Here is a 20,927-nt window from a genome sequence, read left to right on the forward strand (position 1 = left end):
ACAATTGAAAATCCCCATGAACTACAAACATATAAAATTCAGATCTCTAAATATGTTTTGCTCCCATTCACTTCAACAATTTAGAAATGCAGAAACTTAGATTTGTGAGTTTTTAGGATGGAGGGTGTGAATTTTTAGGATGGAGGGTGTCTATTTCACAGGCCAAAATCAAGGTTCTAAAATTTAGAGTCGTACACTTTGCTTAGAAAAATTTTGCCTTACGGCGTTTCCTTTTCAAAATCAAAAATATTTTATAAATATTTTATTTTAAAACATTTTTTTATATTGATTTAAAATTATGATTAAGTTGAGAAAAAATTGTAAGGTAACTTTTGAGAAATTACATTAAAAAATGCAAATTGGTCAAAATAAAATAACTTTTATCAATACAAGATGTTTTTCTAAAATCAAAAATATTTTATTTTAAAACATTTTTTATATTGATTTAAAATTATATATATAATTATTGCATAGAGAATATGTTGTAAAATATAAACCCATTGTCTCTCCAAGACTAGGTTGTTTCAAAGCCATTTACAGCTTGATAGAACAAGATATAGGCATTGCAATCCTTGCTGGCATGGGATGCTGCTGTTTCAGAAGACCCAAAGAAATCCTGCAGCTCACTCTCCTCCATTATTTCCACCTTCTCATCATCAAACTTGACCCACTGGCCGCAGCTGTTAACTAGAGCAATGTAATGCCCACAATTCACCCTGCGCCCCACATGCACCACAACACCAAATAAAGAGTACAGAGGATCCTCTGCATCTTCATCTGCACGACTGTTAACAGGCAATCTCAACTCCACTGGGAAAGCCACACGATAACACAACTTCTTGAATCCCACAACTTCACCATGTTGTGTGTATTTGAAACGTTTCAGCTGACAAACCAGAATTTGAGGTGCAGAATTGATCCTCAGCCTTTTCTCGGCTTCTTGAAAATGACAGCACATGTCACACCAGTACTTGTTTTTCCCAACCAGTTTCTCCGCAGCGCTGAATGCATTCAGACAGCTTGACAGAGAAGAATTTTGTTGTATCTCCACGCTCACATCCATGAATGGCTCTTCTCTGCATGTTACACTCTCGCAGCACAGGCAGCGAGTCTCGTTTGTGAAAGTACCTCCGAATATCTCACGAATACTCTGCGTGTTATTCCATATCGTGATATCTTGGTCGACATTATTCAAAAGAAATATCAAAAACTCATGTGCATCTTGCTGGGCTTCACTGCAACTGAAAATCTCGTTTTCTTCCATCACCAACTCTACAAGCCGTCGAGGAGAAACGTGGGGCTTTTTTCTGGAGTTCATTTGATGGAATAAATCTGCCAAGCACGTCAGTAGTTTATTTTTCTCATCATAACTCCCTCCATATTCACAGTAATATTGGAGTAACTTATTTCTGAAAGGAGCACAGAAATACAGAACCTGAACAATGCTGTTACAGTAACAGGTATTCCCCAAGTTCTGGAGACCAACGTACCCATTTTCATCGTTTGTGGGAAAAAACCCTGAAATCATATAATGGGCGTACTTCAAAGCTTTCAATCCCAAATTCAATACATTCATCAAAAAATTTACCAAAAGCATCATAACTCTTTCTGGTTAATGAGCAGCAGAATATGGATGAAGCACTGCTATATATCTCTGTGATCCTTCGTGAATTTTCAAATCAGAATTTATAGGCAAAGCTAATTTGGAAAAAATACTGTCCAGCTGCCGACATTTGTAACATCAGATCGACCCTTTATGGGATTGGAAAGAGTAATTAAAAAAATGATCGTCGGACCGACATCTTCGCACTTTCTAGTGGACGGATTAATTTTATATTTTTTATTCAAAGTCAAATCACGCCACTTCATTGTTCGATATTTCATAATGATCGTCCTTCAATTCAGCGTCTTCTGCGCGTTGTATAGTTTCATAAATATATATAACAAATACATAAATCAGATCCGAAAGGTTTAGTCTTCAACGTTTTTGTCGGTAAAATAAGATTTTATAGTTTTCGCCTAAGGGACATCAAAGGTTGTTTAACGAATAAATGCTGCACTCCTTTTAATCAACATTTAGATTTCGAAGTTTATGTCCCTAGAAGTCTCTATAAATTCCAAAAGCCAAAAATAATTTTGAATAACATTGGTGACTTTTTAAAGATTTGAAAACTAAAATAGTAAATTAAAGTTTTTTATAATAATTTGTTGTGTTTATGGCCATTAATATTTTTGGAGCCATAGTTATATTAACATAATCGGATAGATATGTCAATCATTAGATTTTGTATTTGGTTAAATCTAATGAGTGACACATATTGCTTTAGTGTATTAATGGAGCCATAGCTCTACAAATATTGATAGCCTACATTTATATTTCCACTCTAGGTTGATGAAGCTTGGTTGACTAAATTTTGACTTTGAGTGATTGAAGCTTTGTTGACTTTTATTTATTTATTTTTAAATCGATTAAATGTGAAGGCTACAAAGAATAATATCTCTCTCTACAACAGAGACAGAGTACATAGCTGCAACAGAGGATTGTAAAGACATGTTATGGATGCAATGATTCCTAGGAGAGATATGAATAAAGTAGGACAAGTATGTGCTATATTGTGATAGTCAAAGTGCCATTCACTTGGCAAAAAAATCCAGCATTTCACTCACAAACCAAGTACATTGAATTAAGGTACCATTGGATCTGGCATGTGTTGGAGGAAGGACATTTATCCTTGGAAAAGATCCATACAAATAAGAACCTTGTTGATATGCTCACTAATATTCTACCAAGAAATAAGCATGAGTTATGTAGAGGCATGGTAAGACTCAGTGTGACTTCATTCAGGACTCTTATTTGGCTTAAAGTGGGAGAATGTTAAATGTGAAGCCAAATATAGAAGTCAACACATACTGATCTACCACCGATGCTGAAACTCTGACACTTCGTCGTCCACAACTGACTACCACCAACTACCGCCCACCGTCATTTCACTTTTAACTTCACTATGTAGCCATGAATTTCACATGAGGAAAAATCTAGAACTCTTCTCCCTTGATTTATACATTTGTAATCTTGCCTTTGCTTGAGAATTCCAAGAAAGGAAAAGGCCTTCAATGTAATAGAGGTGTGATTTTTGTTCTCCATCAGTTTAATGTCTTCTTGCTTCCAAATTTTATGACCTTCTATCTCTGAAGTGTGAATTGCTTCGCTGCAATTTGTCTAAGTTGTGCTCTGATTCTCATGAATAGTCTCTATGAAAGCACTTCTGCGAAGTAATTTGTGTGCAAAGTGGGAAATGAAGATAGTGATCAAATGTTGCAGGGATGAAAAATCGATGTCTTCGTCCTGACTAAATGAATACATTCATAACACCCACCCCTTTCCTAGCATCCCTGATCGAATGGCGTAAATTGCACGTGATTGACCCTGTGGGGTTGGATGTTTTTGTAATGTTATGATTGATTAAAATAAAAACCCTTGTACTTGTATTTATCCCTTTTCAACTTTTTTGGCATTTTCATATACAAATTTAGAGTTTTTGAAATGAAGTACTCTGACCTTAACTTTTATGCTTGCATGACCATTCATTTACGCTATGGTGCGTATTTTATTCCTTTTATACTACGATCTTGATTGATTTGATAAGATTCTATATGATCATATATATATATATAATGGTTCATTATGTATGTTTTCATTATACATATGAACCTAATTAATTATTATTATTATTGATTATAAGTAAAAATAAATATATATTTTTTGGTGAAAGTAAACTCTATTTAAATTTTATTTGTATTTATGATCTTCATATATATATATTAATTAATATTATATTATATTAATATTAATATTAATATTGATTATAATTATTATTATATAATATTATATTATACTAATTATTATTAATTATAATTATAATAATTAAGTAATTAATTATTATAAATTAATTAATTATTAAGTTGTTAATTTTTATAAATTAATATATTTAGTATATGTATATTTAGTGTTTAATATATCATTAATATTTAATTATGATATTAATATAATATCAACAATTGTAGAAAATATTATTAAAACATTTAGATAGCCTTAATGAAAGTTTAATATAATATTAATAGTACATTATTCCACACATTTATATCTTACTTATACATTAGTCTATCAATTAAAACATGTTAATTATGATTGACTATTGTTGACATGGTCAACTATGGTCAGCATGGGCATCATAGTCAATAATAGTCAACATGACTACCACGGTGAACCATGGTTACCAGGAACATTATTTCCCTATCAGTATGTGACCCATTGTCAATCATAGTGAATTATATTGAACTATGAGAATGACCATTGTTGACCATGGATGCCTATTGTGGATGGTCACGGTTAGCCATATTCAAACCATGGTTGAGCATCAACAACCACCATTTCAATGGTAACCATAATGAAATCATGGTCAACTATAGTGACACCATAGTCGAAATATGGTCAAGCACAGTCAAACCATATTCAAACCATGGTCAACTATAGTCAATCATGTTTAACTATGGTTGACAATACTCAAACCTTAGTCAAATAATGGTGAGTCATATGCAAACCATGTTCAATGATAGTCAGTCATGATCAACCATAGTCACCCATAATAAAACCATGGTCAATAATAGGCATACAATCATTAACCATAATCATATGAAAGCCAACCATAATATGAAAATAAACCATGGTCAACCATGGTCAACCATCGTCAATCATGGTCAATCATGGTCAATGATGGTCAACCATGGTCCAATGTCACATTATATGGTCCAACGTCGCATTGTGACAAAGATTGTGTGAATATGAAAAACAATCATGCTCAACCTGGTCAACTATCGCATTGTGACAAACATTATGTCAATATGAAAATCAACCATGGTCAACCATATTTATTTTATCGTTTATAATATTTATAATAAGGTTTATAACATTTGTCTTAGGGTTTATCATAATATTTTCTCAATATGAAAATCAATCATGGTCAATCATGGCCAATCATGGTCAACATTGGTCAAACATGATCAACCATGGTCAATTATGATCAATCATGGTTAACCATGGTCAAGAATGGTCCAACGTCACATTGTGACAATCAACCACGGTAAACCATGGTCCAACATTGAATTATGACAAAGATTGTCTCAATATGAAAATTAACCATGGCCAACCATGGCCAATCATGTTCCAACGTCACATTTTGACAAAGATTGTGTCAATATGAAAATCAACCATAGTCAACTATGTTTTTTTAGGGTTTATAATAATTATCTTTGGGTTTATATAATTTGGGTTAATAATTAATTTTAAACCCTTGGATTAATAATATTAAACCCTTGGGTTAATAATATTAAACCATTATTCCCTTGGGTTTATAATATCAATCCCTTCGGTTTATTAATCTAAGGGTTCATATTCCTAGGGTATAATATTATTCATGGGGTTTATATATTAATCATAGGGTTCAATATAAATCTCTTGGGTTTATAATCATGGTCAACCATGGTCTAATGTCACATTGTGACAAAGAATGTCTCAATATGAAAATCAACCATCATCAATCATGGTCAACCATGGTCCAACGTCACATTGTGAAAAATATTGTCTCACTATGAAAATCAACCATCAACCATCATCAATCATGGTCAACCATGGTCCAACGTCACATTGTGAAAAATATTGTCTCACTATGAAAATCAACCATGGTCAACCATGGTCCAACATTGCATTTTGACAAAGATTGTCTCAATATGAAAATCAACCGTGGTCAACCATGATCAATCATGGTTAATATGAGAATCAACCATGGTCAACCATGGTCCAACATCATGTTGTGACAAAGATTGTCTCAATATGAAAATCAAACATGGTAAACCATCGTCAATCATGGTCAATCATGGTCATCCATGGTTAACCATGGTCAACCATGGTCCAACGTCACATTATGACAAATATTGTCTCATGGTTGAACATCACATTGTGACAACCATAGTCAACCATGGTCCAACGTCGCATTGTGACAAAGATTGTCTCAATATGAAAATCAACCATGGTCAACAATGGTTAGTCATGGTCAACCGTGGTCAACCATGGTCCAACGTCGCATTGTGACAAAGATTCTCTCAATATGAAAATCAATCATGGTAAACCATGGTCAACCATGGACCAATGTCGCATTGTGACAAAGATTGTCTCAATATGAAAATCAACCATGGTCAACCATGTTTGTTTTAGGGTTTATAATATTTATCCTAGGGTTTATATACCTTGGGTTTACAATATTAATCCCTTAGGTTTAGTATTATTCCCTTAGGTTTTTAGTATTAATCAGTTGGGTTTATTGATGCCTTGGGTTTATAATATCAATCCCTTGGGTTTATTAGTCTAAGGGTTCATATTCCTAAAGGTATAATATTATTGATAAGGTTTATAATATTAATCCTAGGGTTTAATTTAAATCCCTTGGGTTTATAATCCATTGGATTTATAATATAGATTCCTTGGGTTTATTAATCCCTTGGGTTTACTAATCACATTGTGACAAATCTTGTCTCGATATGAAAATCAATCATGATCAACCATGGTCCAACATTGCATTGTGACAAGGATTGTCTCATATGGAAATCAACCATGGTCAACCATGTTTATTTTAGGAATTATAATATTTATGTTAGGGCTTATATACCTTGGTTTTATAATATTAATCGCTTGGGTTTATAATATAAATCCCTTGGGTTTATTAATCTAAGGGTTCATATTCCTAGGGTATAATATTATTCATAGTGTTTATAATAATAATCCTAAGGTTTAATATAAATACCTTGGGTTGATAATCATGGTCAACCATGGTTCAATGTCACATTATGATAAATATTGTCTCAATATGAAAATCAACCATGGTCAACTATGGTCAACCATGGTCATATGTCACATTGTCACATAGATTATCACAATATGAAAATTAACCATGGTCAACCATGGTCCAACGTCGCATTCTAATAAATATTGTCTCAATATGAATATCGATCATGGCCAACCATGGTCCAATGTCACATTGTGACAAAGATTATCTCAATATGAAAGTCAACCATGGTCAAACATGTTTATTTGACCATTTATAGTATTTATCATAGGATGTATATAGCTTGGTTTCTAATATTTATCTTAGGGTTTATCATAGGATCTTCTCAATATAAAGATCAATCATGGTCAACCATGGTCAACAATGGTCAATCATAGTTAATCACAGTCTACATTGGTCAAACGTGGTCAACCATGGTCAAGGGTTTAATATTGTCTCTATATGAAAATAAACCATGGTCAACCATGGTCACATTATGGCAAAGATTGTCCCATTCTCCAATGTCACATTGTGACAAAGATTGTCTCATCGTCCAACGTCACATTGTGACAACCATGGTAAACCATGGTCAACCATGGTCCAATTTTACACTCTGAAAAATATTGTCTCAATATGAAATTCAACCATGGTCAATCATGGCAAACTATGCGCAGCCATGGTCCAATTTCACATTGTGACAAAGATGCTCTCAATATGAAAATCAACCATGTTCAACCATCGTCCAACGTCAAATCATTACAAAGATTGTCTCAATATGAAAATCGAACATGGTCAACTGTATTTTTTTTTAGGGTTTATAATATTTATCGTAGGGTTTACATAACTTCTGTTTAGAATTTTAATCCCTTAAGTTTAATGTTTTTTTTTTGTAAATAAGATAGAATATATTGCTAAAAAATGAGAGTAATTACATGAGTTGGGTTGTGTGGGAGAGAGAGACCGACACAAAGACCAACTAAACTATCTATTCTATCTTCTGATTTTCTCCCTTTACAATGTGACTTTGCCAAAATTGGGTTTTGAAAACTATGATAGTTACAATGATGAATATCTAGGAACCACTCAAGAACCCTTTTTACAACAGACTCAAAAAGAAGAAGTAAAGACTTAGTCGTTGCTACACAGACAAAGTCGAGGTTCTTTATTTCTGATACTGCAAGGTCTATTGTAGTCAGACAACCGCGGGGGAGAAGAGACAAAAGAGAAAAAGTAGAATTCATTCTGGATTGGTGGTGATGGGGTCGTCATCCATGCTGATGGGAGTTTCTTAGGTACTCCCTTCCTGCAGTGTAGTAGCGTTCAGTCAGCTAGAGGAGGCTCTAACAATTTATTTCTTAATGCTTGGCAAAGATTCAGTGGTCGAGTGGACTTTCATCCTAGATTTCTTCCCGATGACGGTGTACTGCGAAAAGTCCCTCATAATGAATCGGCATTGGTGGAGCGCTTCAACATAGATCACGAACTTTTCTATGAGACTGTCTATTTTGGTTTCAAGTGCCTTGGAACGCCATAACAGCCAGAGAACAGAGGAAATACGAGGAGGCCAGAGAGTAGAGGGAATTATAGGAAGGAGAGGGGTGAGGGGGGAATAAATAGAGGTGGGAGGACATTAGGGAGCATGGAGTGAAGGGGATGGGATGGAAGGGGAAGCGTGCAAAGTACATGGGTAAGGAGGTGGAGAAGGAGCCTTATAGAGCTGATGGGACATGAAGGCGGCAAGAGTGTCTAGTATAGCTGTCAATCTGAGGATGGGTCTAGGCATGTGCGCCACAAAACTATCCTTCTCCCAATGCTTAGAATCATCCATGTTGTGACACAGGGTACATGAACAGTTATTATTTGGTAGTCTAGTTGTCCTTGACATTAATGGTTGTGCAGTGCTGATGGAGATCGTTGTCATTGAGATCATGCCATGACCTAGAGTTCAGCCGAAGGGTCCCTACCGTCCCCTCATTGGCTAACCTATCCGCAAGCTTGTTTCCATTTCTTCTGATGGCCTGGAAGTGTACACCTTCCATGCTGTTGATTTTGTGTTTGATTCTCTGCATAATTTTGTTTAGGCGCCAGTTATCCGAGACTTTGGCCACCTCAATTCCCTGCTGAAGTTGTTTACAGATCTGAGTGGCTAGAGTGGAGTCCCCTTCAACGATCAGTGGGCTGAGCTCTAGTCTCCTCGTGATGGAGATTCCATGTTCCACATCATGTAGTTCAGCGGCGTTGTTAGTAGCTAAACCAATGTTACCCTCATAAACCCATAAAATTTCACCTTTTGCATTCCTGAAGACACCTCCAAAACCAGCCAAGGTTGGGTTTCCTTTTGCCGCTCCATCGTAGTTGAGCATAGTGGTGCCCAGTCCAGTGGCCTCCAAGTGTACTTCTATTTATTATTCTTGGATGAGGAAGGGACGATGGGGATGCTAATCTAGAGGAGGTCCAGCATTGACAAAATTCTCGCATCAAAGTTGCTGGGAGGGCCATTGGTAATTTGAAAGGGGGATGAATCCACAGTCTCCCAAATGGCACTCTTGATCTTAGATAATGTGATTTCCTCATGAGTTGAGATGCCTCAAAAAATTCTAGCATTGTGTTCCTTCCATGTAGCCCAATAGACCAAACCTAGGATTATGTTCCATGCTCGATTAAACAAAGGATGGGAGGAGAAGGAAGTTCTCCAGTTCGATATGGTGATCAATATGGATGAGGGATCCTGATCTGAACTGTTGAAGACTAGGAAAACCCAATCCCAAAGTTTGGACACATAGAGGCATTCATTTAGGAGATGGTTTGAAGTTTCTTCCTCTTGCTGACAAAGTTGGCATATGGAGGGACCCATAAATCCTTTTTTTCTTAGATTATCCCAGGTTAGAATCTTCCTATGCAGGATAAGCCATAGGAAAATAGAAATTTTTAGCTAATGTTTTTTGTCCCAGATAGATCTCCATTTAGGGTCAGGTTGAATTTGATCATGCTCTAGAATATATCTGTATGATTCTTTTAAATTGAAATGACCAGACATATTTCACAAGGAATGGCCAGCTAGATTGAGTGATCTAAAGGTCCAATTGGCTAACCTTTTCTCTAGTTTGTTGATCAGAGCTTCCCAAGTAGCCCGGGCCAATGGCCTGTCTATTATGGGGTTTCCTAGATAATTAGAGGGGAGAGAGATGATGGAGAAATCGAGGAGTCTAGAAATATTCCTGCAGATAGGAAAATGGGTGTAAGAAAAGCTTACATTTCTCAGGATTTATGGAGGTACCAGAGGCAGCAGAAAAGTCAGACAGAATGGTCTTGAAAGAGGAAGCTTCTCTGATTGTCGAGAGTCCCATGAGCAGGGTGTCATCCACGAATTGTTGGTGTGTGGAGGGAGGAGCAGAGGCATGAGGATGAAGACCAGATATCTTGTTGGCTTGCAAGGTAGAAGAAATAGAGCGGCTAAGCCCTTCAGCCATGATAACAAAGAGAAAAGGAGAGATAGGGTCCCCCTGCCTTATTCCTCAAAAGGGATGGAAAGGTGTTGCGAGGGAGCCATTCAAGAGGATGGAGAAGAACACCCCAAACACCGCTTCCATGATCCATTTGATACTCTCCTTTTGAAATCAAAAATCATCCAAAACTTGTCTCATATACTCCCAACTTAACTTGTCAAAGGCTTCAAACATGTCTAATTGAATCATCATGCCTGGTTTCTTTTGCGCGTTGAGAGAGTGGATAAGTTTGTAAGAGAGGATGATGTTGTCCATAATTTTCCTTCCTTCCACATATCCTGATTGATGATGAGAGATAAGGACATGCAAGATAGATTTCAGATGATTGGCTAGGACTTTAGAGATAAATTTATAAATGACATTATAGAGGGAAATGGGGTGAAACTTGACCGAGGAGTTAGCTGAGTTACCCTTGGGAATCAGAGTGATGAACGTGGAGTTGAGAGCTTTTAGGATAGACTTTTTAAAGCAGGATTCTTCAACAAGGGCATGGACCTCATTTTTAAGGATAGGCCAGCATGCTTTTTAGAAATGTATGGTAAAGTCATCTGGACCAGGGGATTTACCGTTGGGCATACCCATGACAACATCCTCCACTTCCGAGAGGGATACTTTTCTTAAGAGCATTTTATTATGCTCTTCTGTAAGGATCTTGGGAATGTGTTTGGTGATTTTTTTGATATCCTGATCCTGGCCATTCCTTGACTCCTTGAGAAGAGAGCTGAAGTAATGAGTGAGATATGCTTCCATCTCCTCTAAAGAGTGAATGATTTTCCCCTCTCGATTCTTCAGAGCTAGAATTTTGTTGTTCCTTATGTGTTATATCATAGATTTGTGGAAAACGTAGTGTTCTTTTCCCCACAATTCAGCCAGTTGATTCTGAATTTTTGTTTCCATAACTTCTCTTCCTGGGTAGCCCTTTCCTCCCAGCTTTGTTGTAGTTTTTGTTCCTCTTTCTTGTTGTTGTCTATGTACCCCTCTTCAATGATGTTTTGTTGGAGAAGCTCCAACTTGAGCTCTAGTTTTTTCTTTTTTCGTAATGATATTGCCGAATGATTCCTTGTTCCACTTTTTGATTTCTTCTTTGAGATATTTTAGTTTTTATTGGAAGGAGTACATTTTTTTGCTGGATCTGGTGGTAGGGTTGGTCCTGTAGGTTTTAACCCCATACAGAAATTACCTGCATACAAATTCTAAACCCATAAAATAAACAATGCGAGAGCATAACACATAAAACACATATACACAAAGATTTTCCCATGGATCCCAAAACCGGGACTACCAGCTTGATTTTTTCATTATGTTCCTTTCAATGTTAAAATACATATTTATACATGCTGAAGCATCCAATAACATGGACCGAAAACCATCACGTCCAAAACCATGGACCGAAAACCATCGTGTCCGAAACCATGTGCGAAAATCATGCACAAAGCCATAGGTAGGTCCACCCAACCTAACATAGGGTCCAAAACCAAAATTTTCTGGGGTGCTGCCTCGGACCCCATAGAGTGGGGTTACCTGCACACCTCAAACCCCCTGTGAATCCCCTCGCTACGCAATCAGCGCAACGAAGGGGGGGCTCTGTCCCCCCTTCTAACCTCCTGGTTGACTACATGGGCTAGTCGTGGAAAGAATATAACACAACCCAACATTCTCCCACTTATTTTTTTCCTTCCACATGGGGCCACAACAGAGCTTAGTCATTTATCCAGCCTTGCCATGCCCATTTTTTCTCTACACCAAGAGAACTTCTTAGAGCTCACAAATTTTTTCAATGCATCTGCAGTATTCTTCAAAGTGTCCACCTTTACCAGAAACACCTCTTTGTCTTCTATCATGTTCATCACAAAGTGATACTGAACATCAATGTGCTTTGTCTTTGAATGGTAAGTAGGGTTATTTGCAAAGAAAATTGCACTTTGGCTATCACAGTATATCCTTATAGCTCCCAGTGCTAACCCCATACTTGAAAACAATCTCTGCAACCAAACTGCTTCCTTTCTTGCATGAGTGGCTGCTATGTATTCTTCCTCTGTAGTTGATAGTGCCACTACAGATTGTTTCCTACTCATCCAACTGACTGCACCTCCAAATAGGTTAAACACATACCCACTTGTAGACCTTCTCTGATCCAAATCTCCAACCCAGTCACCATCAACAAAGCCACGGATATCCAAAACTCTGTCAAATCCTGGTCTTCCTTGGTAGCACAAACCATAATCACTAGTGCCACGCAAATACCTGAAAACCTGCTTCACTGTTGTCCAATGCTCGTTCCCTGGTTTTCACATAAACCTGCTCAATACTCCCACTGCATGTGCAATGTTTGGTCTAGTACAAACCATTACATACATTAAGCTACCAACTGCTCTTGCATATGGAACACAGGACATATCCTCTTCCTCTTCTTTTGTCTTGGGACACTATTCAACAGATACCTTTACACCTACAAGAATAGGAACCTTCACCGGTTTACTATCCTACATATTAAGCCTTTGCAATATTGTCTCGACATACTTCCTCTGGTTTAACCAGAGCTTCCTCTTTGCCCGTTCTCTTTTAATTTCCATGCCCAAGATATATTTTGCAGCACCAAGATCTTTCATGTTGAATTTGGAGGACAATTGGGTCTTCAAATCCTGGATAATTTATTTGTCATTTCCAACGAGAAACATATCATCCACATACAAGACCAGATATATAACACAGTCACCAATTAATTTAAAATACACACAGTGATCTGCTTTGCTTCTGGTGAAGCCAAGTCCTCGTATAAATGTATCAAATTTCTGATACCACATCCTTGGTGTCTGTTTTAACCCATACAGAGACTTCTTTAACTTGCATACCAATTCTTTCTTACCATTCACCGCAAAGCCTTCAAGTTGCTTCATGTAGATCTCCTCTTCCAGATCCCCATGAAGAAATTTTGTCTTCACATCCATCTGTTCTACCTCAAAATCAAAAGCAGCAACAACAGATAAAAGTAATCTAGTAGAAGCTACCTTGGCAACAGGAGAAAAAATATCACCAAAATCAATTCCCGGCACCTGGGAATAACCTTTTGCTACCAACCGAGCTTTGTATTTCTACACCTTTCCTTCTGCATTTTTCTTCTTCTTAAACACCCATTTGCTGCCAATGGGTTTCCTTCCAGCCGGCAACTCCACCAGAACCCAAGCCTCATTTTTGTGCAAAGATTCCATTTCATCAACCATGGCCTCTTTCCAGAGTTTTCCATCCTCTGAATCTACTGCTTCCTTCACAGTTTTGGGATCATTATTTGTAATAGATAAAGAAAAATTTGAACAAAAAGCAGATGGATTATACCTTTCTGGCTACCTTCTTTCTCGAACTGATCTTCTCACAGCCGAAGTTTGTGGCTCTTCATCTTCTGATTCATCCTCTGTTGTAGAGTCTGATTCTTCCTCCTTTAGCTCAAACTCTATCTTCTCAAGTTCCTTTGGTTGGACTTCTTGTTTAATAACATCTTTTACCTCTCTAAACACCACATCTCGGTTGTACACAACCTTCCTTGTTACTGGGTTCCAAAACTTATAACCCTTTAAACCATCCTTATACCCAATAAAGATGCACTTTTCAGATTTACTATCTAACTTGGTTCGTTTCTCCTTTGGAACATGTACATATGCATCACATCCAAATACCCTCAAATGTAAAAGAGAGGGTTTCTTTCCAATCCATACCTCTTGTGGAGTCTTATCCTCCAACACTGATGAAGGTGATCTGTTGACCAGGTAACATGCTGTCTCCACCACCTCTGCCCAGAATTCATGTCCTAACCTGACACTACTGAGCATGCTTCTTGCACTTTCCATCAATGTCTTGTTCATTCTTTCTGCAACTCCATTTTGCTGAGGTGTATATGGAGTAGTCTTCCGCCGTGCTATATCACACTTCTGACATAATTCTTCAAATTCCTTACTGCAAAACTCTCAACCGTTATCTGTCCTCAACACCTTTATCTTCTTCTCTATCTAGTTTTCCACTAGAGCCTTAAATTCTTTAAATCTGTCAAAGACTTCAGATTTCTTCTTAAAGAATTATATCCATGTATTCCTTGAGAAGTCATCTGTAAATGATACATAGTACATAGACTTACCCAGTGATGGAACCTTCACAGGTCCAAACACATCACTGTGCACAAGCTCTAATATCTGTTTCGCCCTCTTACCACTAGAGGGTAAACTCACCCGATTCTGCTTCCCATATACACAATTTTCATAGAAATCAAAATCCAGAGAGCTATTACTCATACCTTCTACCATACCATTACCATGAAGTATTCGAAGGCCCTTCTCTCCAATATGTCCAAACCTTTGACGCCACAGCATGATCTTCTCTCCAGAGACCACTAGATTTTCTGCTCCACTTTCAGGAACCACAAAATTGTTGCACCCATCAACAATAGTGCTACCTTGTAGCTTGTACAGAGTTCCAATCCGAACTCCCTGAATCAATACCAGTGCTCCCCAAACCATCTTGCAGATATCCTTCTCAAACACTGTTTTTACACCTGCATCATCCAGCTTACTTACAGAAATTAGATTTCTTGCCAATGCAGGAATATGCAAAAGACCCGGAAGTGTTCTAACCCTTCCACCTTGCAACTTCAACTTTACTTTTCTGCGACCAACAATTCTAGCCTTCCTATCATCCCCTAAGAAGACATCACCACCATCATATTCTCATACTCGCATAACCACTCTCTATGGGGAGTGAAGTGAAATGATGCACCTGAGTCAATCAACCATGCCTCATGATCTACATGTGTACTTGAAGAAGCCAAGTACACATCCCCACCTTCATCTGAGGTGGTTTTCATCTCTGCAGAAGGAGCATCATCAGATCCCTTTCCTTTGTTAGGAGCTTTAGATTTACAGTCCCTTTTGTAGTGCCCTTCCTTTCCTGATTTCCAGTACACCACCTTAACAGGTTTTCCTGGAGATTTATATCTCCCTCTAGATTTAGATCTCCCACTCGATGACTTATTTTTGTTTCTGTTCTGGGACTGTCCTCGTACAGACAAGGCATCACCATTCTAGCTCTCCATATTTTTCCTTCTCATCTCCTACGTCAGCAAGGATGAGACTATTTCATCAAACTGCAAGGCAGTTGCATTGCTACCTATTGCAATAATCAGACTATCCCACGAATCTGGTAGAGAATACAACAAACTAATGCACTTATCTTCATCTGAAATTTTGATATCAATAGATGATAACTAAATTACCATAGTATTAAATGAATTTAGATACATTGTCACCGAGTCTCCATCTTTCATCCTCAGGTTATATAGCTTTTTCCATAGGAACAGTTTATTCACCAGAGACTTAGATTGGTACCAAGTCCCTAACTTGTCCCACAAAGCCTTCGCCGTAGCTTCCCCTGATACATTCAACAATACTGAATCTGAGACACACAATCGTTTTGTGCTCTTTGCCTTCCGATCTAATTTCTTTCGTTCTTCATCGGACACTCCCGTTGGTTTAGTACCCGGATATACCGCGATCCACTGATCTTTATCCACCAACAGATCCTCCATCTTGAGTTTCCACAACTCAAAACTATGACCATTAAATTTTTCGATCTCTATCTTTCCACTACTTGCCATCTTCTTTCACCACCATAATCAATCTCACAGATCTCCCACTAAACAGGATCTACCACGTGCCCGAGCGAAACCCCTCAGCAACAAAGGCGTCCCCTTGAAGCCAAAATAGCTCTAATACCGGCTTTTAACCCTGTACAAAAATTACCTGCATACGAATTCTAAAACACAGAAAATAAACAATGCGAGAGCATAACACATAAAACACATATACACAGAGATTTTCCCCTGGATCCCAAAACTAGGACTACCATCTTGATTTTTTCATTATGTTCCTTTCAATGTTACAATACATATTTATACATGTCGAAGCATCCAATACCCATGGACTGAAAACCATCGTGTCCAAAACCATGGACCGAAAACCATCGCGTCCAAAACCATGTGTGAAAATCATGCACAAAACCATAGGTAGGTCCACCCAACCTAACATGGGATCCTAAAACCAAAATTTTCTGGGGCGCTACCCCAGACCCCATAGACTAGGGTTACATGCACACCTGAAACCCGCTATGACTCCCCCAGCTACGCAATCAGCGTAACAAAGGGGGGCCTCCACCCCCCTTCTAACGCCCGAGGTAGGGTTGGTCCACCATTGATTCATTCTGTCCAAGAAGTTAGGGTGATCCAACCCGAAGGCCTCGAATCTAAAAGGCTTATTTTTAGGACCAGTGGAGATTTATATCTCTAGAGAGATGGGCTAGTGATCCGAGCCTACTTCCGGGAGGATACAAGCCTCTGTTTCGAAGGAGGTTAAGTAAGTTTCTTTCAATAGGAGGAAATAGTCTATCCGAGAGGCAATTAGTCATTCCCCTCCTCTTCGATTGTTCTAAGTGAATTTTCCATTACTAGTGGGGATGTCGATGAGGTTGAGCCTTTCTATGGTTGAAAGGAAAGCCTCTGAGTCCTTGTCTATCTTTCGTATGCCTCCCATTTTCTCTGCCAGATTAGTGATCATGTTGAAATCACCTGCTATGAGTTTGAAAGGGATATATATGGGGTCAAGAGGGTTGGAGATGCATTGAAGCATCTTGATTCAATCTATGACCTTGTGGGGGGTGTAGACATTGGTTATACAGATACTATTCTTGGTACTAATGATTCTCAGGACAATGGTAATGGAATGGTGAGTTTCCCAAGAGGAGATGAGGTCGAACTTCGAGTTTTTCCATAATGTCATGATCCCTCCTACAGAACCTATAGTCGAATTGGCTAAGAAGTTGTAAGGCTTGAAGTAGGTGTTTTGAAGGAGATAAGGTAGCACCAACTCAAGTTTGGTTTCTTGAATAAGGAGAATATCGGGATTGTCATACAGGATTCTATTTTTCAAGATTCGTTTCTTCCCAAGACTGTTTATTCCTCTTATATTCCAAGAAATGTAATTCATAAGTAAAGAGAGGGGTTTAGGGCCAAATATTTTAGCTTTCCTTCATTGATGAGATTGGCTCCCAGTTCTTGGAGGAGCTGATTGGTGGTCTTTCGGCCTCTTTTTCGACTTGGACCTTTGAGTTTGAGTCCTCCTACTGGAATGTTTGCTAAGATTCCTTTTGATACGTTGCTTTCCTGTGAGGGGTGGAGTGCCTTGAGTTTTAGATCTTCTTGAAGGAGGTAAGATCCTTCAATTTTTTGTAGTTTGTGTTCTAGTATAGCCTTTATACCATTTAACTTCCATTCCTCTATGATGGTTGCGAGGTCAACCCCCTCCAATTCTTCTTCTATGACGCTCTCCTCTAGTGTTTCCTCGATCACTATTTGTTCCATTTCGGTGTCCTCTTGTGAGTGCTCGTTTTCTCTGTTACTGTTATCTACATCCCTATCGTCTAGTTCTGTGTCTGCTTGAATATGTTCCTCTTCTCCTGCTTCATCTCCTGTCGGATATTTTGCATTTGCTTTTTCTTGTGTGATGTTCAAGGCATCGAACGGGTTCTGATTTTCCTCATTGTGCTGATGCTTTTTGGGGATAGTCTTTTTCTTGTTGTTCTTGTTCCTGGAGTTGACTTGGATGTATCCTTTGCTGTCTTTTTTTTTTCTTACATGATCAGAGATTTGAGGGGCTTTGTTTAAAGGACAGTCTCTAAAGAGGTGACCATGCTCATTGAACTTCTTGCACCTGAAGGGGATGTGTTCATAGTCTCTGTTTTGTAACCAGACTTCATCCCTAAAAAATAATTTGATTATGTCTAGAAGGGCTCCGGAGACATCTATATACACGCATATTCAGGCATAGGAGATGTAATGTCCATTTCTTGTTCCTTCAGACATTTTAATATATTCTCCCAGCTGGTCTCATATGCCCTTTAAAACCGAAGGAGCCCAGTGATCGAATTGTTGTCACACTGCTATGAAATCAATCTCTATACTACAACACTAGGAATGGGAATCAAACTTATTCTATCATGTGGAAATAAATATAAATTATCCTATGATAATTTAATGACTCAAATCGATGCTTTGAATGAAATTCTTTGAAGTAAACCATGACGCTTAAACTAAATCATAATTCTTGAAACAAATCAAACAATTCAAATTGCGGAAATGAAGAACACAACACCTATCACTACCAAGCACAACTTTGTTTGCAATCACAATCAAAACCTTTCAAACCATAAATCAGCCACTCAGTTATACAAAAGGAATTCTTCATTCACACTCATACCATACATTATAATTTACATGGATAAACACATAGGAATCGTGCTTCTTAAACTTCAAGAATCGATTGATTTTCTCTATCGTGGACACTCCAATTATAAATATGAATAAATGCAACTTAAGTGGAGGAACAGAGCATGGATCTGTGTTAAAATATAAGTTCAGGTTATAAAATGAATCGAAGATCTTCAACACAGGAAAGCAATCTTTAAATTGTTTAATTTGTAAGGTAACAAACCACACATATGTTATGAAATCATATATCAATATTCGTAACTGTAACACACAGGATTCAAACTATAAAATTGTACGAACACACCTAGCTGTCGTAACTATTAATGAGGATTATTTCCAGAGGTGGTAGGCCCTCCCACACCTGTAGTAATCTAGCTTACTGCAATGAAAGAAGGATTTAAAACATCAGAGACATAACTCGCAATCAACAATGATAATAACGTTTCTGGCTCAAAACTTGAAAGAGATCATGTATATTTTCAAAACAGAGTTTTGGAACCAATTGACATAAGTCACAGTGTATTGTAGGTCTTAACCTCGTACATAAATTACCTGCATACGAATTATAAAACACAGAAAATAAACAATGTGAGAGCATAACACATAAAACACATATACATAGAGATTTCCACTAGATCCCAAAACCGGGACTACCAACTTGATTTTTCATTATGTTCCTTTCAATGTTACAATATATATTTATACATGTTGAAGCATCCAATACCATGGACTGAAAACCATCGCATCCACAACCATGGACAGAAAACCATCGCGTACAAAACCATGTGCGAAAATCATGCACAAAACCATAGGTAGGTCCGCCCAACCTAACATAGGGTCCAGAAGCAAAATTTTCCAGGGCGCTACCCCGGACCCCATAGAGTGGGGTTACCTACACCCCTCAAACCCCCTATGACTCCCCCCGCTACGCAATCGGTGCAACGAAGTGGGGGCTCTGCCCCCCTTTGTACCCCTCGGTTAACTACGTGGGCTAGTTGTGGAACGAATATAACACAACCCAACATTCTCCCACTTGTTGCTTTCTTTCCACATGGGGCCAAAAGATAGCTTAGTCATTTATCCAGCCCTGCAACGCCCATTGTTTCTCTACACCAAGAGAACTTCTCAGAGCTCACAGATTTTTTCAATGCATCTACAATATTCTTCAAAGTGTCCACCTTTACCAGCAACACCTTTTTGTCTTCTGTCATATCCCTCACAAAGTGATACTGAACATCAATGTGCTTTGTCTTTGAACTATAAGCAAGTTTCTTTGCCAAGAAAATTGCACTTTGGATATCACAGTCTATCCTTATAGCTCCCTATACTAACCCCATACTTGAACACAATCTCTGCAACCAAACTGCTTCCTTGCTTGCATGAGTGGCTGCCATGTATTCTGCCTCTGTAGTTGATAGTTCCACTACAGATTGTTTCTTACTCATCCAACTGACTGCACCTCCAAATAGGTTAAACACATACCCACTTGTATATCTTCTTTGATCCAGATCTCCAGCCTAATCGGCATCAACAAAGCCACAGATATCCAAAAATTTGTCTAATCCTGGTTTTCCTTGGTAGCACAAACCATAATCACTAGTGCCACGCAAATACCTGAAAACCCACTTCACTGTTGTCTAATGCTCCTTCCCTGACTTTGACATAAACCTACTCAATACTCCCACTGCATGTGCAATGTCTAGTCTAGTACAGACCATCACATACATCAGGCTACTGACTGCACTTGCATATGGAACACGGGACATATCCTCTTCCTCTTCTTGTGTCTTGGGACACTATTCAGCAGATAACTTTACACCTACAAGAATAGGAACCTTCACCGATTTACTATCCTGCATATTAAACCTCTGCAATATTGTCTCAACATACTTCCTCTGGTTTAACCATAGCTTCCTCTTTGCCCAATCTCTTTAAATTTCCATGCCCAAATATAGTTTGCAGCACCAAGATCTTTCATGTCGAATTTGGAGGACAATTGGGTCTTCAAATCCTGGATAATTTCACTGTCATTTCCAACCAGCAACATATCATCCACATACAAGACCAGATAAATAATACGGTCACCAATTAATTTAAAATACACACAGTGATTTTCTTTGTTTCTAGTGAAGCCAAGTCCTCGTATAAATGTATCAAATTTCTGATACCACATCCTTGGTGACTGTTTTAACCCATACAGAGACTTCTTTAACTTGCATACCAATTCTTTCTTACCCTTCA

At 38.0% G+C, this 20,927-nt stretch overlaps 1 pseudogene; it reads right to left on the reverse strand.

Annotated features, from left to right (window-relative positions):
• Positions 1-514: 514 nt before the first annotated feature.
• LOC149140962 (ubiquitin carboxyl-terminal hydrolase 3 pseudogene) lies at positions 515-1,576 on the reverse strand (annotated as a pseudogene).
• Between the last annotated feature and the right edge of the window lie 19,351 nt (positions 1,577-20,927).

The sequence above is a fragment of the Pinus tabuliformis genome, chromosome X (genome assembly GCF_031772625.1).
Source record: "Pinus tabuliformis cultivar Carrire ecotype Pingquan chromosome X, CPIR1, whole genome shotgun sequence".
Lineage (NCBI taxonomy): Eukaryota > Viridiplantae > Streptophyta > Pinopsida > Pinales > Pinaceae > Pinus > Pinus tabuliformis.